Source organism: Cibotium barometz, chromosome 57, assembly GCF_041138505.1.
Source record: "Cibotium barometz isolate CiBa-2024 chromosome 57, ASM4113850v1, whole genome shotgun sequence".
Classification (NCBI taxonomy): Eukaryota; Viridiplantae; Streptophyta; class Polypodiopsida; order Cyatheales; family Cibotiaceae; genus Cibotium; species Cibotium barometz.
The window spans coordinates 5,742,451-5,749,860 of record NC_141102.1 but is presented as its reverse complement, the minus strand read 5'-3'; positions in this window follow the sequence as shown (position 1 = coordinate 5,749,860).

Below are 7,410 nucleotides of genomic sequence, written 5' to 3'. Positions count from 1 at the left end.
ATAGAAAGACATGATGAAGGGCTTGCACGAGAAAGCCATTGGCTTGATCGGTGCATGATCTAGAATGGCTTCCAAAACCTTGCATCTGGCATATCTAAGGTGACCATTTTGTGAGTGTGGAAGTATTTGACTATGCCATAGAGGTTGAATTTGCTAATGGAAGTCAGGGCCTCCTTCATTGAGATTGAAGACCAACCACTCTTTGCTTGTCCATTGGTTCTTTGGAACCTCCTCCAAAATGAGGATGATGAGGTGGAAGAACCGGCATGTTGACGATAGCAGGGTCAAGGACCTTGGCATAGTGGAGGTCATTGAAGTTTTCATTTCAAGCCGCATCTCCATGGTGGTGAGGGGTTTGGGTCCTTCAATATAGGGAGAGTGGGAAGTAGGCCCTTTGGCTTCCATGTGTAGGAACTTGTGCCAAGACCACCTCCTTTAAATTGACATGAACTTGGGTTTGGTGTGGATTTCTATGGGTGCGGCCATGTATTTTCACCACATTTGGTGATCACTGTGAGGGGATAGGGTGTATGGGTTGTATTCCCATGTGACCTTGCTATGTGACCTATGGTGGTTGGGTAGTCCATGGGGTCAACAAAATACCAACCTCCTCTAGTGTGCTGCTGAGTTGTCAATCTTCCACTGGGAAAATAAGAAATCCTAGTGTTGGTTCACACCAAACAGATTTTAATCACGTCAAAGGGGGTATATCTAGGTGACTATGGAAGTTTCCTTGGAAGGTGAGACCATGCACGGTTAGTGAGTATGTGAGATACCATTCATGAACAAGCAAGGACACCCTTGGGTCCTTCCCACCATCGTTATTCGCTTCTTCTAGAGTAGTTTATGGTGGTTCTCCTTGATGAAATTCATGGTACCCTAATCCTAGATATGGAAGCTTGATAATGCCCTATTGGATTAACTTAATCTAATCCTATGGAGGATGAAGCCTAATTACAAACATAATGATAAACTTATTGAACTAGTCAAGCTTGAATCAAGTTTAGTTAGGTTACAAGATGGAAACTTGTACTCATGGAAAGACTTGAGAGCAGCTTATTTGTATTGCTTGAAAATGTCCCCTTTTATATGAGGGTGGTAGACCTTTTGCATATGGGCTGATGTGGGATAATGCCCAAGTGTGATATGGTTGAATGCTCTTAATCGTGGTCGTCTATTCATGCCTTACATCTATCTTGTGCTCAAGGAACCACAAATATCAACACTCCCCCTTGGTGCCTTGATGTGTAGGCTACTACAAGGTGGTTGGATGTGAGTTACAAAAGATCCATCACCCCCCTTTAGTGCAACATGCTACTTAAGGTGGTCAAGTATGCTATTACAATATATCATCACCCCCTGGGTGCATAAGTTGCTACTCTCAGATGGTCAGGTGAAAAAAAACAAAAGACAAGGTCTACTCATTTGGTGGCCTTTTACAACCATAGGCTAAGGTGATGAGGCTTGTCGATGTAGCTTTGGTTTTAGAAGAGATGTTCTTTAGGGGTCTTCTCTTTTCTTGATAAAGACTCCATGTAGTTGGCTTCTTGGTTCTTCAGTTTGCATTCCTCTTCGTTGTTCCCGAGTTTGTTGAAGTATCCACATTTTGGCTTATGTTTGAGTTTGCACTCACTTTTGAAGCATCCTTTCCTTCCATAGTGGTGGTAGAATTCTTTTGTGCCCTTGTTGGTGTAGAATGCTTGTTCCCTTGTGGTTCCTTCTGTTCTATTCTTTAGCCGCATCTCTTCTTCAAGTAGGGATGAAATACAACCCTCAAATGTTGGTTTAAGTAAATTCTTTAGAGTGGTCACTACTGCACTATATTCCTCATGCATGTTTTTATGAAGTATGGCAAGTGCATTCTTTTCACCTATCTTTGCATCAATGCCATCTAGCTGGGTCATGATGTTTTTCATTTTTCTTATGAATTGTGCTAGTGACTTATGAAATTTCATCTCTAAGCCATAAAATTCTATTTTAAAATGGATTTCTTGATTCTTGGCCTTGGAGCCAAATATTAAATTTAACTCATCCTATGCTTGTTTTGCTGTGGTTTTGCAATCAATGTGATGAAAACAAGGTTGGTGTTGCCCAAGTTAAATTTAGTTAATGACAATGCTTGTTCATTTCTTTCATTCCAATCATTAGTCGATTAGTGGGTGCATTCTCCTTGCTTAATTTCCATAGCTTCTTGTGCATGAGAAGATACTTCATTTGTGTGGCCTAGGTGTGGAACACTTCCCTAGTGAATCTCTTGTTGTCATTTTTGTAAAAGGTCTTACCAACTGAACTTAATGTGCTTCAATTTGGCAGTGTCTAGTTACATATCTAGTTGCATACAATTTGGTAATGTAGTGAACTTTTAAGTGCAAACACACATAATGATGTGATTTGAATGCATATGAGTGTTTACAAGTTTCAATTACCACCTCCACTCATAAGTTACAACATTAATTTTTTCTTTGAATTGTTAATTACACTAATTAAGTCCTAATCTATGATTAATAGCAACTAAATTTGAGGGTTTTGTTGACCAAGTGTAAAGCAATTTTAATGGGGATTTTTGAATAGGGTTGTTGACCTTGATAAAGGGAACTAGCCCACCTAAAATTTCTAGCTCAAAGAAACCCTAATTGTCTAGATCTGTGAGAAAGATGACGACTGGTTTTTTGATTTTACAGCTTCTACACTTAATCATTTGGCTCGAGATTTAATATGAAGCATCGTTAGGAATTTCTAAGTGCCACATTGAAGCAATTAGACCTATTGTAAGCACACATGGAGAATGGACTAAAAGTACAATCACCTGAAAAGTGCGGACTTCTCTTTGTAGAGCAGCAGCAACACGCGAATCGGTCCGAGATGCTTGACGAAGGTAGTCGCCTAGGTTGGGCAAGGTGTCCAAAAGGGTTTGCTTAAAGGTGGAGAGAATAGCCTTGTAAGGTTGGTGATAAAAGGGAAGAAGAGGATAAGGTTGGGATTAGGGACACTAATGATGTGATTAGTACTAATGATATGATTAGGGACACTAATGATGTGATTAGTGCAAATAATGCTAAAGAAGTGCTAATAAGAGGGGAGGCTCTGATACCATGATGAAATCAATGGTACCTTAATCCTAGGTATGGAAGCTTAATAATGGTGACCCTAATTACACTAGATTAACTTAATTTAATCCTACAGAGGATGAAAACTAATTACAAACATAATGATGAACTAATTGAACTAATCAAGCTTGAGTTCAGTTAGGTTACAAAATGGAAACTTGTACTCATAGAAAGACTTGAGAATAGCTTATTTGCATTGCTTAAAAATGTCCCCTTTTATATGAGGGAGGCATATCTTTTGCATATGGGTTTAAGTATGATAATACACAAGTGTGATGTGGCTGAATGCTCTCGATCTCGGTCCTCTACTCATGGTTTGCCTCTATGTTGTGGTCAAGGAGGCACCACAAATCTCAACACTACTCATTGAGATGCAGCCCCTTGTGGCATGATTCAAGGATGGGGGGCTCATGGATGCAGCTAATGTGGGGGTTGATTTGGTGGAGAAGGTTGAGGCTGGGGGGGTTGACGGTGGAAGAGGAAGAAGCTCCTCTTGGAAGGTATCGCGGATTGCTTAACAAGGGGGTTATGGGTGGGAGTTGAAGTTGGTTTGGTTTGAGAGGTGGTTGGGGATTTTTTGTGGCACCCCAATATGTCCGTTCAGCGAGGGAGCTTGAGTGGCTAGACTGGCTTCTGCACTAGAAGACTCGTGCGTGCCCTAGGTTCCTTGTGAGAAATCCTTAAGGTTGTTTGTCTTATCTGCATGCATATGGCTTCAAAAAATAGGTGAATGTCTCCTATGCCTCATCCACAGAAACATGCTCTCGGTAAGCCACATGAATGGTTTGAATGGTGGCTTTACCGGTGGGGGTGATAGTCGGAGGATGCCCAATGGGTTATACTAATGATTGGGCATGCTACAAAGCTAGTGGAAGGTAGACTTTACTGCTCAATGGGTACAAGGGCTTTCAAGGTTAATAAAGTGAGTCTATATGAATAGGGTAGTTGTGGCCATGTGGTGCCGTGAGGTCAAGGAAATGGTCTTCCTTAAAGAGTGTAGAATTGCCAACCTGATGACACTAGGTGGCGAGGCTCCATGGAGTCTGAAAATGTAGTGTCTTCGAAGGAGGTGGCTTGGTCGAAGGAGGAGGAGTGATGAGGGTAGACTGGTCGAAGAAGAAGGAGGTGGCTTGGTCGAAGAAGAAGGAGCAATGAGGGTGGATTGTTGCGCTGTGTTGATGCGGGCTAAAATGGTGTGGAAGGTGGGGGTGGAGATAGGGTTTGATAAAAAGATGTTGAATTGAAGATAGTATAAGACCAGGGTGCAATTGTTAATGAGGGTAAGGGTATCCAGAGGGGATCGGAAGTGTTGTTGCATCAAGAAGTGTTGCTACAATGCTCAATGGAGGTATGGATATGTTTAGAGGGAACTAATTTTATGTTATTTGAAATAGAAGTGTTGGAAATTAATGGTTGGTAATGTTTTATTGCACTTATTATTTTTCAAAGAAAGAGTTTATTACAATTTCAATATTATTTTATGGTTTGTAGAACATATTTTTTTTTCTTCTAAGAAACGATTTATACACATGGACCTGGATGATGAGTATGCTCCTCTCTATAAAAGAACAAAAGCTTCTAAAAGGTTAACACTTATGTAATACAACAGGCCAAGGAATTAGGGAGAAAGAATGTCCTGGATGATGAGTATGCTCCTCTCTATAAAAGAACAAAAGCTTCTAAAAGGTTAACACTTATGTAATACAACAGGCCATGGAATTAGGGAGAAAGCATGTTGATATATGGGTGGAAGGATCAATTTACCCACCTAATCCCTTAACCCAACAACCATCTAAATTTTCAGGCCCAACTTCTTTGATCAAATATATTTGTGAGGGCAATGCTGGCTGGCTTAGTTACACAACAAGGCTTGCTTGTCATGTGCAAAGCATTTGGATATCGTCACAAAGGATGCTGATGATGAAAGAAGCTCAGATCAAGCAGTTAAATGATTGACTATCTAACAAGGAGAATGAATACAATGAGTTGGTAGATGTTCATGCTCAGCATTTGTAGAACCATGAATTGGAACAAAAAGCAAAGGATCTAGAGGCCAATAACAACAATTTGGAAGTGGTGTTAGAGAAGACAGTCAAACATACCTCTAATTTGGATGCATGTGAACGAGTAAGGGAACAAAAACCACTTACGAAATTGTTAAAAAATAGTGAAAACTACAAATGTCGTATACATGCTGAGACTGAGAAACTAAAGAACCTTAAATAAGACAATGGAGCACTCTCACAAGTCTTGTTAAGACAGATGGTGAAGTTTACACTTTTATATTCGAATTTCATGATCTCGTGCATGAAGGATTACAAAATGTGAAGAGTGCATTTACTAAATTGAAGCTCAAGGTATTTATGACAAAGTTGGTTTAAGTAGAGAATCCTATTGAATGATCTTCAAACAAATGGATGCAGGTTTTAAGTCCATGTTGTAAAACAAAAGGGTAACTCCGCTACCGTGTTCTTTTAGTGTCAGAATAGCAAGGCAAAAATTGAATACAAATGTCCTTGAACTCATTGGTGAGCCTAAACACAGTTCACTCACATGTATTCAAGCATTTTTCTAAAGAAGTGACCTTCGATCTAAATCCAAAAAACAACTATGTCTTGGATGTGTACAAATTGCAAGCTGCAATGGTGAAGTTCTATGATATGTTTATTAAAGAATGTGGTGGCACAATAAAATTTATACTTAAACTTGATGAGAGTGAAATTGTGAAGAATCAAAAGATAGAAAGAGTAAGTTTGACATTGATGAACAAGGCATTAGATCCTTCCATAAAGCCAGGTGATCCTTGGTACTTCAGTGCTCAATTTAAAAATAAAATTTGGTGGCTTACAACATTTGAGGTTCCAAAAGAGGATCATGAGATCTTAACGATTTTTTTCAATATAAAAAGATTCCTACTGTGGTTCAACATAAAAAACAGATGAAATTCTTCATGTAGATGGTTTTGGAGACTCCTCGATGGAATGGCATCTTGTAGGTGATCTGAAGACACTAAAGTGCATGTTTGGTGTCTCGAATGCTGCAAATACAGAGTTCGTTTCTTTGTATTGCATGCGCTCAAGGAAAAAGGGTAAGAATGGAAAAAAGGCATGGAATATGCATATAGGCAAGTATGGTGCACCGACTCGTGTTGTATGCGACGGGTAGAACAATGGTTAGCATGGATTCAAAGTGGGACCCTATACTTGATATTCCTTTAACACAAGTTCATCCGTGTAAAATACATAAAGTGGAAATCAAGAAAGATGAGAAGAGGTCAGGTGCAAGTGGGAATATGTCGTGTAAACCAAGTATTAGTGGAGCCAAGCTAGAAAATTTTTGTCACCACCAAAGAAACGGACATTTATTAGTTCTTCAACCATGGAAGTATGAGGCATGGAGGAAGTTAGACATAGTCTTCCCTAGATTGTGGTAATAATGGCAAGACTAGAATTGCAAAGGCTAATGTATGGATTGCCTTTGATAAGGTTGCTACACTTCTACAAAAAATGACATTCAAAACGAAGAAGATAAGATGCCAATGGCTTTAAAGAAGCTATGACCATGTTTTACAAGTACATGGTGGAAGTAGCGTAACACATTATATGTTAAGTTCTACAATGTTATATGTTCTCATGTTGTTTAGTGATTCTTATTGAAAATAGCCAATGTACATATGCTATCATTTTTATTCTAGCACATTTTGGAGGCTCATGGTCCCTACTTTGCGAATCAGGGAATCTTAGCTATTTGTTCTACCTAGTAAGGCATGGAACACTCACATTGGAAAGCTCATTGTGGGTTTCAGAAGGCCACCTTGCATGGCAGTGGAATCCATGAAGTCAGTGCATTGAGGAAATTACTCATATGGTGGTATAGGAGGATTGCAGTTAGGATAGAGGACAAACAAGCTAATGCTGATAGAACACATTGAATTCATGGGGCTTAATGCTTTGGATATTGAAAATTTGATTCTTCAATAAGCTTCACAAGTAGTGACTTGAAATTTCAATTGGTTTCAATTTATGCTTCACTATATTCACCACTTCTCCCATGGATACTTTCAAACTTTCAGACATTAAAAACGTGGACAAGATTCAAGAGTTAAGGATATAACAATAGAGCCAAATCAATTTATGCTTCACTATATCCACCACTTCTCCCATGGATACTTTCAAACTTTCAGACATTAAAAACATGGACAAGATTCAAGAGTTAAGGATATAACAATAGAGCCAAATCAAAAAGCCTTTGCTCTTACTCCATGATCCATGATCAAAAGTTTTACTTCAGAAGTGTCATTGTA